Source organism: Salvia splendens, chromosome 1 (genome assembly GCF_004379255.2).
Source record: "Salvia splendens isolate huo1 chromosome 1, SspV2, whole genome shotgun sequence".
In the NCBI taxonomy this organism is placed as follows: Eukaryota; Viridiplantae; Streptophyta; class Magnoliopsida; order Lamiales; family Lamiaceae; genus Salvia; species Salvia splendens.
Genome location: NC_056032.1, coordinates 21,770,448 through 21,787,537, shown reverse-complemented (window position 1 = coordinate 21,787,537; position 17,090 = coordinate 21,770,448). Strand labels below are relative to the sequence as shown.

General features: G+C 37.8%; 2 long non-coding RNA genes across 3 annotated transcripts; one reads left to right on the top strand and one right to left on the bottom strand.

Annotated features, from left to right (window-relative positions):
• Positions 1-251: 251 nt before the first annotated feature.
• Positions 252-5,523, bottom strand: LOC121803010. The gene is made up of 7 exons (XR_006050888.1): positions 5,016-5,523; positions 1,917-1,991; positions 1,528-1,609; positions 1,377-1,439; positions 941-1,140; positions 605-679; positions 252-297 (listed from the first exon to the last, which is right to left on the bottom strand). It is a non-coding gene; the product is annotated as an uncharacterized LOC121803010 (long non-coding RNA).
• On the top strand, positions 4,239-5,401 carry LOC121803001. 2 transcript variants are annotated; one of them, XR_006050885.1, is made up of 2 exons: positions 4,239-4,755; positions 4,855-5,401. It is a non-coding gene; the product is annotated as an uncharacterized LOC121803001 (long non-coding RNA). The 2 variants fall into 2 exon arrangements; XR_006050886.1 differs by having other exon boundaries at positions 4,839-5,401.
• Positions 5,524-17,090: the final 11,567 nt, after the last annotated feature.

Below are 17,090 nucleotides of genomic sequence, written 5' to 3'. Positions count from 1 at the left end.
CAGTAGCCAACTTCATTTAGAACTTTCATCAAACAGTTGGCAGAAAGATGCAACACTTACATACCGGCGCATAATTCACGACGCTCTTCACACCTTCAACGTACAAGCTGATCGGCACAGTCTCTTCCTGCAAATCACAACAATTAAACCTTATCCACAAACTCCTTAATATCCCCTTGATTCAATCGAATTAAAATTAAAAACGTAAACACAACCTCTCAATAGTTTCCAACTGAAGAAGCATACACCAAAAATGTGTACTCGGAAGATGGCGCCAGCCCTAAAACCAGCACCTCCCTATCAGCAGCAGAGGCTGAATGTCAATTTGATTATGTCAACAACAATTCTAATAAGTATACACTATGTCAATAACAAGTATATCCTGTTTAAAGCAAGCACAATTATCTTAATACTATTATATCAATTGTTAAAGTTTATAATGTCAACAACAATCCAAACAAGCATGCACTATGTCAACAGTATACAATATCATCTTAATGACAAGTATATTCCGTTATAGAAAACACAAGTATATTATCATAACTATGTCAATAGCTATTGTATGAAATGTCAATAATCTTAAAAATTTAAACAAATCCTTAACTGTAAGAAGATGCTTGTTCTCTTCCGTTTTTTCCAGCAGCATTGTTCATTTCCATCTCTTCCGATTCTACCATCGCTAATCAACAAAAAAAACAGCAGAAATCGAATTAAATAAAAAACTGCGAGATATCTGCTAAAATCGCGAGATAAAAGCAAAATTCAGCATTGAAATGAGTAGAAATCAGTATTTTCAGATTTTCCCCCAAATGTTCAAGCATTTTGATAAAAACAGCATATCACCGAAGGTAAGATAACAGAGCAACTGCCAGCAGTGCTCCAGCCCGAGCGGCTGTATCTCATGAAGTAAACTAGATTTTTCAGAAATTTTATCAGAGACCTCCCGAAGCCTAGTGGTGAGAAGAATCCGACTGTCATTCTCCTTATCCGGCAAAGCGTCCGCGATCCACGATTAGAAACTTGAGATTGTAAAGCTCTTGATGCAGGCACTGGAGCAACGTCTGCTCATCGCCCTGAGTGGCATAGTGGTTTGCTTGGTAGTTCTTGCTCTCCATGATTACTAGCATTTCATGACCTCACCTATAATTTATTTACTACTATTAAATATCAAATGAACTTTGTAAATTTTTTAAATTTAGTCGTGCATCAAAAACATTATTCCGATAATTCATACTAAGAAACATGTTTTTACAAGCAGGACGAAATTAATTGATATCAAAATCAAAAAAATAAAAACACTTAGACGAACATTCAGTAGCCAACTTCATTTAGAACTTTCATCAAACAGTTGGCAGAAAGATGCAACACTTACATACCGGCGCATAATTCACGACGCTCTTCACACCTTCAACGTACAAGCTGATCGGCACAGTCTCTTCCTGCAAATCACTACAATTAAACCTTATCCACAAACTCCTTAATATCCCCTTGATTCAATCGAATTAAAATTGAAAACGTAAACACAACCTCTCAATAGTTTCCAACTGAAGAAGCATACACCAAAAATGTGTACTCGGAAGATGGCGCCAGCCCTAAAACCAGCACCTCCCTATCAGCAGCAGAGGCTGAATGTCAATTTGATTATGTCAACAACAATTCTAATAAGTATACACTATGTCAATAACAAGTATATCCTGTTTAAAGCAAGCACAATTATCTTAATACTATTATATCAATTGTTAAAGTTTATAATGTCAACAACAATCCAAACAAGCATACACTATGTCAACAGTATACAATATCATCTCAATGACAAGTATATTCCGTTATAGAAAACACAAGTATATTATCATAACTATGTCAATAGCTATTGTATGAAATGTCAATAATCTTAAAAATTTAAACAAATCCTTAACTGTAAGAAGATGTTTGTTCTCTTCCGTTTTTTCCAGCAGCATTGTTCATTTCCATCTCTTCCGATTCTACCATTGCTAATCAACAAAAAAAACAGCAGAAATCGAATTAAATAAAAAACTGCGAGATATCTGCTAAAATCGCGAGATAAAAGCAAAATTCAGCATTGAAATGAGTAGAAATCAGTATTTTCAGATTTTCCCCCAAATGTTCAAGCATTTTGATAAAAACAGCAAAGCGAAGTTGAACCTCAAAATAGCTGATTCCTCGATATTCTGGATTCTACACAGAGCTCCGGCGACAAACGCGAACAACCGCAGCGAAAACATAGGTAGTGATTTCTCTCACTAAAAATAAGTTCACATCCAACACAATTGATAATACAAAGCCTAATACCTCCAAATCCATACTCGAATCAACAATTAAGCTTCTGGCAAAGCGACGACGTGAGAAGCGAAGGCTGTTCGGAGCTTCGTGCAGCAGGAGCGGCGAAGCGCAATGAACAACGGCGACGTTAAACCGCGCGAGAGAGAGAGGGCGTGTCTGGAGGCGTCGTCGTCTCTGGCTTGATTGATGATCGGCGAAGACGATTAATGGTGGCGATATATATTAGAGAGGGTTTTAGAAAATGATTTCAAATCTAATTTTATTTTTTTCCACCATTTGATTAATGAAATGACACTTATACCCCCGTGTTGACATAATGTGATAGTTGTTGACATTTCGTTAATCTTGTGGATTAGTGGCTGAGATTGCATCTCATTTCTCAATTTAGCTAAATAATCTCAACCTAACAGCACCCTATATATATATATATATATTCAAAACCGTAGTATTGACTTCAATCTCCAAAAGTAAAATTTCCCATTGCAACTTCCAATATTCAATAATCCAATCCAAAAGTCACCAAAATACTTTTACCTCTTTCTTCGCGGTTAGGCGAGACGAGTTGTGGTGTCTAGCCTTCGATGTTTAACACTTTAGCCAATTAATACAAGAATAGATTTTGACTCAAAAAGACTCTTGGGTCCAGAGCGGAAAGAACATGGCTCTGATACCAAACTGTCACGACCGCCCTTTAGGGTTAATAAATACGGGTGATCGTGATTAAAAGAACTTAATAAATAGACGTAGAAAACTAGGGTTTCAATAAAGAGTTTGACCAATAATTAATATTTTTACAAAAAGGGCAAGAGTTTGACATTATCCAAAAGATATCAAGTTTTCAAATATCCAAATAATTAGGTTCAAAGCTAAATAAATGATGAGTAAAAATAATGTCTCAGCGGAAGGTTCAAGAGAAAGAGTGACGTCATGTGTGGAGACACAACGACACTCGTAGTTCAAAGATAACCAAATAATACTTCAATTTTAATTGCTCAACACCACCACTTGCTCGTCGCAGCTTAACCTGCACATAAGGAAAACACATGCATGGTTGAGTACTATAAAAATACTCAGTGGACTTATGCCGAAAACATGTTATCAAAAAAATATATTTATCGTGTCATCCATAAGTAACCATCGGGGTTTAGCTTTAGAAAGGCCTGAGGCACTCAAAATCATTCTCATTGTAAAAAGTCGACTGATCAATCATTTTCCCATAGACGTTAACCATATCTGCACATACATGACATGGAATGTAGCCACAAACCAAGTCAATAGACCGGCCAACCCATACGCTAGCACACGGTCTACCATAGGAGTACACTAATCCAAGTAGGGTTTGCGGCCCTACGAGGACCCGAATTCGATTTAAATAATAATGGCAAAACCACATCAAATAGGCACGCTAAAATCAAATCACGGCATGATAAACATAGTTTCATTCCCATCGATAAAATATTTAGGACATTGTCCTTATTTAAAAGAGAGCCCACCTCAAATGCTTACTCCTCAATCACTTTCTGTTCCCACCACAAACAACGTGCACAAGTTCACCATTTTCGAAATAACATGATATGCAAAATTAGACTTTGCAAAATAAATAAATTTATCAATGCATGCATCCTAAGTATGTGCTCAATTTATCCTTCATTCACATATAATAAAACAGATTTATCAATTAAACACCAAAGTTCCCAACATAGAAAACTCTCAGTCATCACCGAAATTAGGCGGTATGTAAATACAATAAATTCAATTAATTAATAAACTATACCAACCCAATTAAACAAAATTAAAGAATGAAAAAGAAACTGTGTAACTTTATATACTCCCAAACAGTACATGTCTACTCCCTATCACACACAAAAAAAGACAAAGCATAAATAAAAGAATTTAAGAAATATACTCCCAATCACCTCCGTGTACACACCCCTTTCACAACACATGTATTATGTATACATATTAATATCAATTCCCCACTTTAAAACTATTATACACTAAAACTAATTAGCCCCATAAAATCAATTCCCCACTTTAAAACTATTATACACTAAAACTAATTAGCCCCATAAAATAATATAATTAGTAGTGCTCAAACAATTAAAATTAGAAAAAAGAAAAAGAGTCAGCAACGTATATACTCCCGTTTAACACACGTATATACCCTCTGCCAACTATCCACGCCTATCATTTCCCTCTCGTCCCTACAAGATCTCCACCATTCTCAAATCTGCAATTCTTCAAAAAAATTCACAATATAGAAACAAATCCCAAATCATCTCTCAAAATTATTTCACAGAAGCACAAATTTTCTGCCCAGTCCTAGCTCTCTTTCTCACAAAAACATAAACAACCAAAAGACTCCCATCTCTCGTTCCAAAATCGGCGCCGCAGGCAGCCTTCGCCACTGCTGTTGTCATGGCCTCTCCGTTGCCGAGCAGCTTCTTACGACCGGTAAGTCCGATTTCCTTTACCCCATTCTAAACCTTTTATTAAAAATTCTATTTGTTTGATTTCACTTATTAATGGGCACATAGGGATTTTATGAATTAGGGATTTGAAGAAAACAAGGCTACTAAAGCATTAAAGGTCCAAGCTTTATCAAGAATGCTTCCTTCAACAGTTTATGAAATTCAATTCCGTGAACTACAGTGATTGTATGAATCATGAAGTATGAACTGGAATGCAGAGGGTTCAGAGATTTATGGGTATACCTTTCGGAAGAAGCAAAAACTTGCAGAAGATGATGTATTGAAACAGATCACGACTCACTTAATTTCTCCTTCACACCGTGATTTCGAGAATTTGTGTTATGGAATCAAAAGTATGGAGATTTTTCATTATTCAAGGGATTGAGGAGAATTTAGCTTTGTGAAAGAGAAGAAATCTGCATAGGAATTGTGGAACGGCGAATGCTAACAGATGAAGTTGTGGGGACGGATATACATATATTGTAGAGATTTGATTTGTTTGTTGGAGAGATTTTTGGGAGTGGAGATACGGTTTTTTTGAACGTGGGAAAGGGGTGGATAATGGGTAATTAATTTCATAAAAATTAATTAGGACTAACTAATTTTATTTCTTTAGAATTTTATTTGTAGATCACGTCCTAGAGGAAAATCTCTGTAGAATATTTATTTAAAATTTGAACTAAGGAAAGTCTTGGTGACCAAGTCAAGGAGGAAAAAATTTAATTAAATTAGTTTGATTCACAGTCCTTTGTATTTTATTTAAATTGTGCAGCCCATAATTTATTTTTCACAAGACTGGATTTTTATATTATTTATTCAATTTATCGGATCCAACACGAAATTGAGTCCAATCAATATTCCTCGCGGAAAGGAATTATTTAAATTCGCATTGTGATTTACTTCACAAATTTCTAGCTCTCACAACAAATTATCAATTATTCAAAAACATTTAATTTCACCCCACATCAATTATTCAAAGCAGTCACGTCACATATTCAACAAAGTTGACCTAGTCAAAATTCCAACTCAATTAGGTCACGAAAATTATCCAACAACGAGTCCACTCGACAATTAATCCACGGACTCGCGACATTAAAAGCATTAAATGCAAGTACTTTAGGGTTCGAAAATTAGGGTTCAAGAAAGTGGGGTGTTACACCATATATGTCACGCCCGTCTTTTCTAAGGATAGAAAGAACGGTTTATCGCGACTTGGGGGAGGATAAGAAGCGGGGAAGAAAGGGGAATTGAGGTAATATCACACTTGGACAACATAGATAGAATAACCATTTATTGAAGCACCAAAAGGTGTATCAGAGTAACGAGTTCAAAGTGTTGGGGTTTGAATCCCCTTACACAGCGGAAGACTTGTACAAAACAAATAAATCAGACGTGGGATCTATTTGACGGATTATGGAATTAATCTATTCACATGTTAACACAGAATTGCATGCTAGAACGCAACAATTCATGCTTAAAGAAAATAAATCCTAAAACATGATTTCTACGGTTTAGGAATACCGATTTGATTCTCCAAAGATTTGTCGATTGCTTACACCTTCTCCACGTGATGATCTTCAATACTAGACCACAGATCTTCTAACTGGTTCCCGAACTATATTTCGAAATCAGTGTGGGCAGATCTTAACAAAATACTAGGACTCGAATAAAGAAGATAGTAATTCCTCACGGAGGAGGAGAGCTAAAAAATTTCGTCTCCTACTGTCTCAAGGAGAGGGACGAAAATTTCTGAAAATAAAAAGTGTATTTTATGTCTCACTTTTTCTCCTAATTATATTAATATACATATTTGGCCCAGTCAGGGATCTATGGAAAGTTTTGGATTTGGCCGCCTCCAATTAGCTTTTTACTAATTAAATATAACCCATAATTTAATATAAGCCTATATTGGAATATTATTATCAGCCACTATAGTAATAATAATGCACTGCCCATCCAAATCCGAAATTACTAGTAATCTGAGTCTCTATTTTGTTTATTGTTTATTTCTCGCGCTTAAGATATAAATGTCCATTAATTAATTAATGTCTGCTATAGACTTAATTAATTAACATCTTTTCATTCCAAGAGTGGACTCAGCAAAAAACACTTATTTATTATTCATGGAATAATTAAATTCCAACTGGCTAGTTTCTGAATAATAAAACCTTGTTCGAGCTTCTCTTGAGGACATTATCAAACCAGACCCACCAGGCGCGCGATTTAACATAATAGCAATCCTAGCACCACTAGATATTAATTACCACTACCCAAGATATCAGGATTACTCGGTTGCGAAAAACCCGCACCATTTGATAAGTCAAAGTAGTGCATAATCAATAACGTATGCTCAATGCTAACGTATGTTGATTAATAAATGGTAGATTATCAAGACCTAGTCTTTCGGTAGATAGCATAAAGACACGTCTTGTTGTTAGATCCATTCAGTGTTATACCACACCAACGTCATCTTATTTTAGTAAAGCTTAGAAATAATCAAACTGGCATTGCAACCTTTTGCGATAGGTAGCCAAAACCTATATAGGTTGTGAAATTATTCCTTCTCTTTTGCAAAGCATTGCATAGAACCGACTGTAGCTACCTTAAAGTGAACGTCGCCCACAACCAGTCTACTAAGCAAAAAACCTAGGCTTTGTTTGTTTATATATTTAAATGTTTAAACAACATCTTATAAATGCACAAACATACACAATGTAATAATATATTGATTCTATTCATGCAAATTGCTCGAATAATACTGAATCGGGTTAGAAGTGGATTGTATAGTTTTTCGTATACAAGCAAGATTCTATTCATGCTCGAAACATGCTTTTCAGTATACCAAACATAACACAAAGTATCTCGGCGCAAAGTGCATTATTCAAAAAGATAAATAGTCTTAGCGGAAGCAATCAAGAGTAAAAGAATGACGTCATGTATGAAGGCACGATCCAATTTGTACAGATAACAAGTAGACTTCAGAGGCTCTAGTTAACACCCACCACGACTCACCATTGCTCAACCTAAACATAGGGAAAACATATACACGGTTGAGTACTTGAAAAGATACTCAATGGATAACTGCCGAAAATATTTACATAAAAATAACGGTCAAGCCAATTTCGAGTGATCTTGGGGTTTAGCTTTAAAAATAACCCAAGTATACAAAATATTTCCAATTTCATCAAAGTTGTCTGCAGACATTTTTCCGTTGTCCATACACTATCTGAAAATAACCCCAGCGTACCGGGAATGTGGCCACATTCCACGACGGTCACTGGACCGGCCAAATAAGCGACAAATGGCTCACGATCCCCACATGGTGTACACTAGTCTAAGCGGGATTTGTAGCCCACACTTAAACTCGAATTCGATTAAACCTCTGCCAAAGCCAGGTATCCGGCTTTGGCATCCGGCACAAAGCCAGGGCAGATAAGTATTCCACAAAATCCATAACACAGCATGACAATCATTCATTTCACGTCAAACTATTTACCAAGCCCAAAATATTTCAAGAACGATACTCAAAAGAAAGTCCACCTCGTTCGTTTAAAACAGTATCGCACTTGAGTATTTCCTCATTCTGAATTTAGAGTCTCACAGAACATTTTCCTTTAAATAACAAGGTAGTAACACAACAATTAGCGCGAGAAAACTACTAATTAGAATGCATGCACCCTAATTAAAGTCTTTTATCTCGTTTCTCGGTTTTCGCGTATTTTCGATTATTTGGCTGCCGCCCAAGGCATCGCATGCGCCGCCGGTCGGTCACTCACGCCCATACTTCCTCCGTTGGCTTCTTGTATTTTCCACCACGATGTCGAATTAAAATTCCCAAAATTATACAAGCGCATAAAATTTAGCCACAATTTTGTCACGACCGCACTTCCTAAGGATAGAAAGCACGGTGGGTCGTGACTAGTGGGGGAATTAAGAAGCGGGGAAGAAGGGGGAAAATAATCAAAGGGATACGACATGTAGATCCAAAGACGAAACTTCATTATCAAATCTTAGTCTCAGATCACGAAGCAACATATTTTGAATAAAAATAGTTCAACTGATTTAAGAAAACATAAGAGTTCTTAAGACTTAGAGTAGCGGAAGCATTTGAGAGTCAGCTACTACTATGTATGAAGACACAATAGCAACCGGAATGTTTATTGAATATGGTCTCGGTCCAATGCTCAACATCCTCCGTCTCCCGTTCACGCTCAACCTGCACATAGGGAAAACACATGCAGGGGTTGAGTACTTGATGCACTCAGTGAACTCAGGCCCGAAATACATTTTATCTATAAAGTTATGTCAAGCCCTCGTTGAGTGAAACTCGGGTTTTACTTTAAAATGCCGAGAAACACTAAAATCATTTCCATAAATGAAATGGTGTCCGCGCGGACAATGTCATCGTCATCCTCCATCATATACCATATCTGAACCATCATGTGAAACGAGAATGTGGCCACAAACTCGATCACTGGACCGGCCAACCCAAAGGACGGCTCACGATCCCCATCAGTGCACTAGCCTAAGTAGGGCTTAGACCCTAGTTAGACCCGAATTCATTAACCATCAAAGTCTAGTATAACATTATTCTAGTAGACAATCAGATAGGTAATTCAAAAACTTAAAGTATGGCATGACATAATATTTAAACCACTCTTATCTCACCATAAACATATCATTTGCAAATAAAGAGTTTAAGTAATAAAGCCCACCTCAAACGCTTAGAATTTCCTTAATTAGCTTCTCGATCCAACTTTAGCGGGCGTGCGAACCACCTTTTCGGAAAAAAAATACATAAAGTATACATCAATCTCAGTAACAAAAGACATTTAGAATGCATGCACTCTAATTAGAGTCTTTTATCTCGCTTTCTCGGTTTTTGAGCATTTTTTATTATTCAGCTGCCGCTCAAGGCGTCGCGTGCGACGCCTGTTGGTCGCTTACGCCCATACGTTCCTCCGTTGCCTCCTCGTATTTTCCATGACGTCGGAATAAATTTCCAAAAATTATTTAAGCGCATAATTAAATTATCGCAACTATTTCCCTTCGCAATTATATTTATTTCGCACTTAGGATAATATTAATCACCTTTCGAAATATTCCGGGATTTAATTAAATAATTCCCCACCTTATATCTCCAATTTAATCAAGAAGCCCCACATAACTAAATGGAGCCCATCTTTAACCCATCATCTCATCTCAATTAATTAGCCCAAAATCCTTACTCAAAACAAAGGCCCAACCAAAAAAAAAACAAAAAGGCCCAAAAGCTCCCATATTTCTCACGCCTCTTTCTTCCCTTTCTTCTCCCTCTCTTTTCTCTCTCTTCTTCCTTCGGAGCCGCCGGCGCGGTGAGGGGATTCCTGCCGCCGGCCCATCTCCCAGAAATCGCTGCCATCGCTTCTGCGGCCGTCACACTCCGTCGCCGCTGCTGTTCGCCGGATTATGGAATTAATCTGTTCACATGTTAACACATAATTGCATGCTAGAACGCAAATAATTCATGCTTAAAGAAAATAAATCCTAAAACATGATTTCTACGGTTTAGGAATACCGATTTGATTCTCCAAAGATTTGTCGATTGCTTACGCCTTCTCCACGTGATGATCTTCAATACTAGACCACAGATCTTCTAACTGGTTCCCGAACTATATTTCGAAATCAGTGTGGGCAGATCTTATCAAAATACTAGGACTCGAATAAAGAAGATAGTAATTCCTCACGGAGGAGGAGAGCTGAAAAATTTCGTCTCCTACTGTCTCAAGGAGAGGGACGAAAATTTTTAGAAAATAAAAAGTGTATTTTATGTCTCACTTTTTCTCCTAATTATATTAAGATACATATTAGGCCCAATCAGGGATCTATGGAAAGTTTTGGATTTGGCCTCCTCCAATTAGCTTTTTACTAATTAAATATAACCCATAATTTAATATAAGCCTATATTGGAATATTATTATCAGCCACTATAGTAATAATATTGCACTGTCCATCCAAATCCGAAATTACAAGTAATTCGAGTCTCTATTTTGTTTATTGTTTATTTCTCGCGCTTAAGATATAAATGTGCATTAATTAATTAATGTCTGCTATAGACTTAATTAATTAACATCTTTTCATTCCAAGAGTGGACTCAGCAAAAAACACTTATTTATTATTCATGGAATAATTAAATTCCAACTGACTAGTTTCTGAATAATAAAACCTTGTTCGATCTTCTCTTGAGGACATTATCAAACCAGACCCACCGGGCGCGCGATTTAACATAATAGCAATCCTAGCACCACTAGATATTAATTACCACTACCCAAGATATCAGGATTATTGGGTTGTGAAAAACCCGCACCATTTGATAAGTCAAAGTAGTGCATAATCAATAACGTATGCTCATTGCTAACGTATGTTGATTAATAAATGGTAGATTATCAAGACCTAGTCTTTCGGTAGATAGCATAAAGACACGTCTTGTTGTTAGATCCATTCAGTGTTATATCACACCAACGTCATCTTATTTTAGTAAAGCTTAGAAATAATCGAACTGGCATTGCAACCTTTTGCGATAGGTAGCCAAAACCTATATAAGTTGTGAAATTATTCCTTCTCTTTGGCAAAGCATTGCATAGAACCGACTGTAGCTACCTTAAAGTGAACGTCGCCCACAACCAGTCTACTAAGCAAAAAACCTAGGCTTTGTTTGTTTATATATTTAAATGTTTAAACAACATCTTATAAATGCACAAACATACACAATGTAATAATATATTGATTCTATTCATGCAAATTGCTCGAATAATACTGAATCGGGTTAGAAGTGGATTGTATAGTTTTTCGTATACAAGCAAGATTCTATTCATGCTCGAAACATGCTTTTCAGTATACCAAACATAACACAAAGTATCTCGGCGCAAAGTGCATTATTCAAAAAGATAAATAGTCTTAGCGGAAGCAATCAAGAGTAAAAGAATGACGTCATGTATGAAGGCACGATCCAATTTGTACAGATAACAAGTAGACTTCAGAGGCTCTAGTTAACACCCACCACGACTCACCATTGCTCAACCTAAACATAGGGAAAACATATACACGGTTGAGTACTTGAAAAGATACTCAATGGATAACTGCCGAAAATATTTACATAAAAATAACGGTCAAGCCAATTTCGAGTGATCTTGGGGTTTAGCTTTAAAAAATAACCCAAGTATACAAAATATTTCCAATTTCATCAAAGTTGTCTGCAGACATTTTTCCGTTGTCCATACACTATCTGAAAATAACCCCAGCGTACCGGGAATGTGGCCACATTCCACGACGGTCACTGGACCGGCCAAATAAGCGACAAATGGCTCACGATCCCCACATGGTGTACACTAGTCTAAGCGGGATTTGTAGCCCACACTTAAACTCGAATTCGATTAAACCTCTGCCAAAGCCAGGTATCCGGCTTTGGCATCCGGCACAAAGCCAGGGCAGATAAGTATTCCACAAAATCCATAACACAGCATGACAATCATTCATTTCACGTCAAACTATTTACCAAGCCCAAAATATTTCAAGAACGATACTCAAAAGAAAGTCCACCTCGTTCGTTTAAAACAGTATCGCACTTGAGTATTTCCTCATTCTGAATTTAGAGTCTCACAGAACATTTTCCTTTAAATAACAAGGTAGTAACACAACAATTAGCGCGAGAAAACTACTAATTAGAATGCATGCACCCTAATTAAAGTCTTTTATCTCGTTTCTCGGTTTTCGCGTATTTTTGAATATTTGGCTGTCGCCCAAGGCATCGCATGCGCCGCCGGTCGGTCACTCACGCCCATACTTCCTCCGTTGGCTCCTAGTATTTTCTACCACGATGTCGAATTAAAATTCCCAAAATTATACAAGCGCATAAAATTTAGCCACAATTTTGTCACGACCGCACTTCCTAAGGATAAAAAGCACGGTGGGTCGTGACTAGTGGAGGAATTAAGAAGCGGGGAAGAAGGGGGAAAATAATCAAAGGGATACGACATGTAGATCAAAATACGAAACTTCATTATCAAATCGTAGTCTCAGATCACGAAGCAACATATTTTGAATAAAAATAGTCCAACGGATTTAAGAAAACATAAGAGTTCTTAAGACTTAGAGTAGCGGAAGCATTTGAGAGTCAGCTACTACTATGTATGAAGACACAATAGCAACCAGAATGTTTATTGAATATGGTCTCGGTCCAATGCTCAACATCCTCCGTCTCCCGTCCACGCTCAACCTGCACATAGGGAAAACACATGCAGGGGTTGAGTACTTGATGCACTCAGTGAACTCAGGCCCGAAATACATTTTATCTATAAAGTTATGTCAAGCCCCCGTTGAGTGAAACTCGGGTTTTACTTTAAAATGCCGAGAAACACTAAAATCATTTCCATAAATGAAATGGTGTCCGCGCGGACAATGTCATCGTCATCCTCCATCATATACCATATCTAAACCATCATGTGAAACGAGAATGTGGCCACAAACTCGATCACTGGACCGGCCAACCCAAAGGACGGCTCACGATCCCCATCAGTGCACTAGCCTAAGTAGGGCTCAGACCCTAGTTAGACCCGAATTCGTTAACCATCAAAGTCTAGTAGAACATTATTCTAGTAGACAATCAGATAGATAATTCAAAAACATAAAGTACGGCATGACATAATATTTAAACCACTCTTATCTCACCATAAACATATCATTTGCAAATAAAGAGTTTAAGTAATAAAGCCCACCTCAAACGCTTAGAATTTCCTTAATTAGCTTCTCGATCCAACTTTAGCGGGCATGCGAACCACCTTTTCGGAAAAAAAATACATAAAGTATACATTAATCTCAGTAACAAAAGACATTTAGAATGCATGCACTCTAATTAGAGTCTTTTATCTCGTTTTCTTGGTTTTTGAGCATTTTTTATTATTCAGCTGCCGCCCAAGGCATCGCGTGCGACGCCTGTTGGTCGCTTACGCCCATACGTTCCTCCGTTGCCTCCTCGTATTTTCCATGACGTCGGAATAGATTTCCAAAAATTATTTAAGCGCATAATTAAATTATCGCAACTATTTCCCTTCGCAATTATATTTATTTCGCACTTAGGATAATATTAATCGCCTTTCAAAATATTCCGGGATTTAATTAAATAATTCCCCACCTTATATCTCCAATTTAATCAAGAAGCCCCACATAACTAAATGGAGCCCATCTTTAAACCATCATCTCATCTCAATTAATTAGCCCAAAATCCTTACTCAAAACAAAGGCCCAACCAAAAAAAAAAACAAAAAGGCCCAAAAGCTCCCATATTTCTCACGCCTCTTTCTTCCCTTTCTTCTCCCTCTCTTTTCTCTCTCTCTTTCCTTCGGAGCCGCCGGCGTGGTGAGGGGATTCCTGCCACCGGCCCATCTCCCAGAAATCGCTGCCATCGCTTCTGCGGCCGTCTCACTCCGTCGCCGCTGCTGTTCGCCGGTTTCCTCCAATTCCGCCAGCCAGCCGTCGCAGTGGGAGGTCCAGCCGCCGGGAGGACGCTGTTGCTGCCATCAATCGTCCAGCCGCCGGGTTGGCCGTCGCAGGGTCCGGTGGCGACTCTGCTGTTCCCAGCCGCCACTGCCGGCTGACTCCCCCCCCAAACCACTCCGAACAAGCCCGGAACAACTCCAAACCACCCCGAATCAACCCGCAAGATAAGTTCTCAAACAAAGTTATATTCTTTTTGGCATTTGGATTTAAGGTGTTAGATTAAATTGGTTGATCGGATTACTTGTGGGATTAAAGTGTGATGATATGCTATGAACAAATGCTAAAAGTTCATGATTCGGGAAAGGGGAAGCAATTATACCTCGTGATGTAAACTTGGGTGTTGAAGGTACCCTCTTGAAACCTCTCGGCTCTTTCTCTCGACTCTCTCTCTCACAAGTTTGTTTGAAGATGTAAAGTGTATTGTGAGGAGTTAGGGGAGAGGATACATGAAGAAACTTGTGGATTAATGTGTGACCTTTGATTTGCAGAATTTATTGTGGAAGATGGAGAGTGGAAGAGTTGAAAGATGGGGAGTCTCCATGGTGGAGGGAATCGGCCAAGAGGGGAGAAGGAAGAAGAAGAAGAAGAAGAAAAAGAAAAAGACTTTGGGCTTGCACCCACATTTTTGGAAATGAATTGGGCTCAAAGACATTTCCCACAACTTTAATTAAATTGTTTGGGCTCATTTAGTTGCAAAGCCCCAAATTTGTATTATTTATTTGGTAGACTTTTTTATTGTTATGGCCCAAAGCCATTTTATAAAAACATTTGGGCTTCAATTTTATTTGAGAAGCCCAAGTGTATATATTTTACATTCTCGTATTCCTTTCTATTAATTACAATTCTCGGAAACTTTAATTAATTTCGTCATCTTGTTTCCAACAAGGATTAAAATCACCCAACGCAACAGTTAATATTTGGTTTGATTCCAAATATAAATTCCTCAACCGATCCTTGATTTAAACGCGCCAAGTACTATAAAAATCCATCTCAACCATCTCACTCAATCATGCCAAGTGTAGCAATATCAACATCATTACTTCAACGAGACTTTCAAACACGTCTCCTAGAAAAACTCCACACTTAATCAAAAGGGACGTCTCATTCCACATCAAAACACATAAATACTATACTTCATTCCAAAGAAAAAAAAATTAATGAGAAGCATAGCATGACGATAAAATTTTATTAATTATTTCATGACATATATTAATTTAGTACTTTAAAAAGTACGGGTGTTACAAATTTCCCCTCGCAGTTATATTTACTTCAGACTTGGGATAAATTATTCAGAAATTAATTAAATAATTCCCCACGATTAAATTAATTTATAGCCCAAGAATTTAATTAATTTGGCCCAAGATTGATTTTATTTCTAGCCCAACTAATTAAAATATGGCCCGAAATCAATTAATTAGGAAGGGGCCCATTTTGAAATATTCCCTCCACAATCGCGCACCGCCCTCTCTCTCATTCTCCCTTCACATTTTCTCCCCAACATTGCCGATCCCCAACATGGACATATAATAACATTCCTATCGACACTTTCGATCCCTGATAAGGCTCATTTTATGCATCGGTTTAAGGGTAAAATGTACGCTGCTTGATCAGTGTATCGCGCAAAACAAGTTTTAAATGTGCAGGAATGCCACTTGACCAAGGCAGCAAGGCCAAACTGATCAAGCAAGTACAAAAGGCGATAAAAGGCCAAGAATAGGGGGAGGTTGATCAAGGGGAGTGATCAAGTAGTTAGGCGGGGACCGCTGGCTTCTAGAAGAAGAACACGTGAGGAAATGAGCTAGATGTGGCGCACCATTCTGTTATCAAGGACAACGTTCTAGAAGGGGACACGTGCTAGCTTATGAGACGCAAGGACGGACCTGAGTCATGAATCTGTTACTGAAAAGCGTCGTCATTCTAGAAGAAAGGCACGTAGCAATCAATGAGTCGCTCATTCTCAGCATGAGCGAATATTCCCTGTCAGGATCGTTATCCAGGTGGAGGCCGAATCGAGCTTATAAATAGAGGGTGTGCCATGAGATCCTTTACTTTCCGTCTAGTTTAGCTTAGTTTAGCTTAGTCCAGTTCTCTAGAATAGCTTAGCTTAGATAAAGTAATGCGTAGTTAGAAAGTGGAATTAAAGAAGCGCTGCAGAATACTTTTTTTCTGTCGGCGTATTCCTAAATTACCCACCGAGATTCTTCTCGATTTTAATTGCTTTCTTATTTTCCGAAGTATTAGCTTAGTTTTAATTTCACGTTATATTGTTCTCAGTTTAGTTTAATCAAAGTTATTTCGTTTTCATCCTCGCCTTTACTTTTCCGCTGTTACCTGCAATTTACTTGACCCAATAGTTAAATCTCCATTGATCAAGCTAGCTAGTTTAATTCTGCTTAGAGTAAAAACAGTAGTTAAAAACTCCCAAGTTAAAGCGTGGCAGCAGCCACCCCCTATTCACTATTCACACACTCAACACACTAACTTCTCTGTGGGATCGACCCCGAACTTGCCGCTTTACTGTTAAAGTTGTGCAAAATTGGAAGTTTACAAATTACATTGGTAAGGAAGAAAGAGCGAGAGCAAGACTGCATTGATTAAGGGGCAACGACATTTGTTAACTGATCCGACTGGTTCGGTTATCATTCCATATAACTTGATCCGCATTCTAATCGCATTTTCGTCTCTTTCCAAGTCCTTCCAAAATGGCGCCGTTGCCGGGGAAGCATGGTGTTACTTTATGTTTGTGCGTAGTGCGTAGGTGTATATAGTCTTATTTCCTTGTTT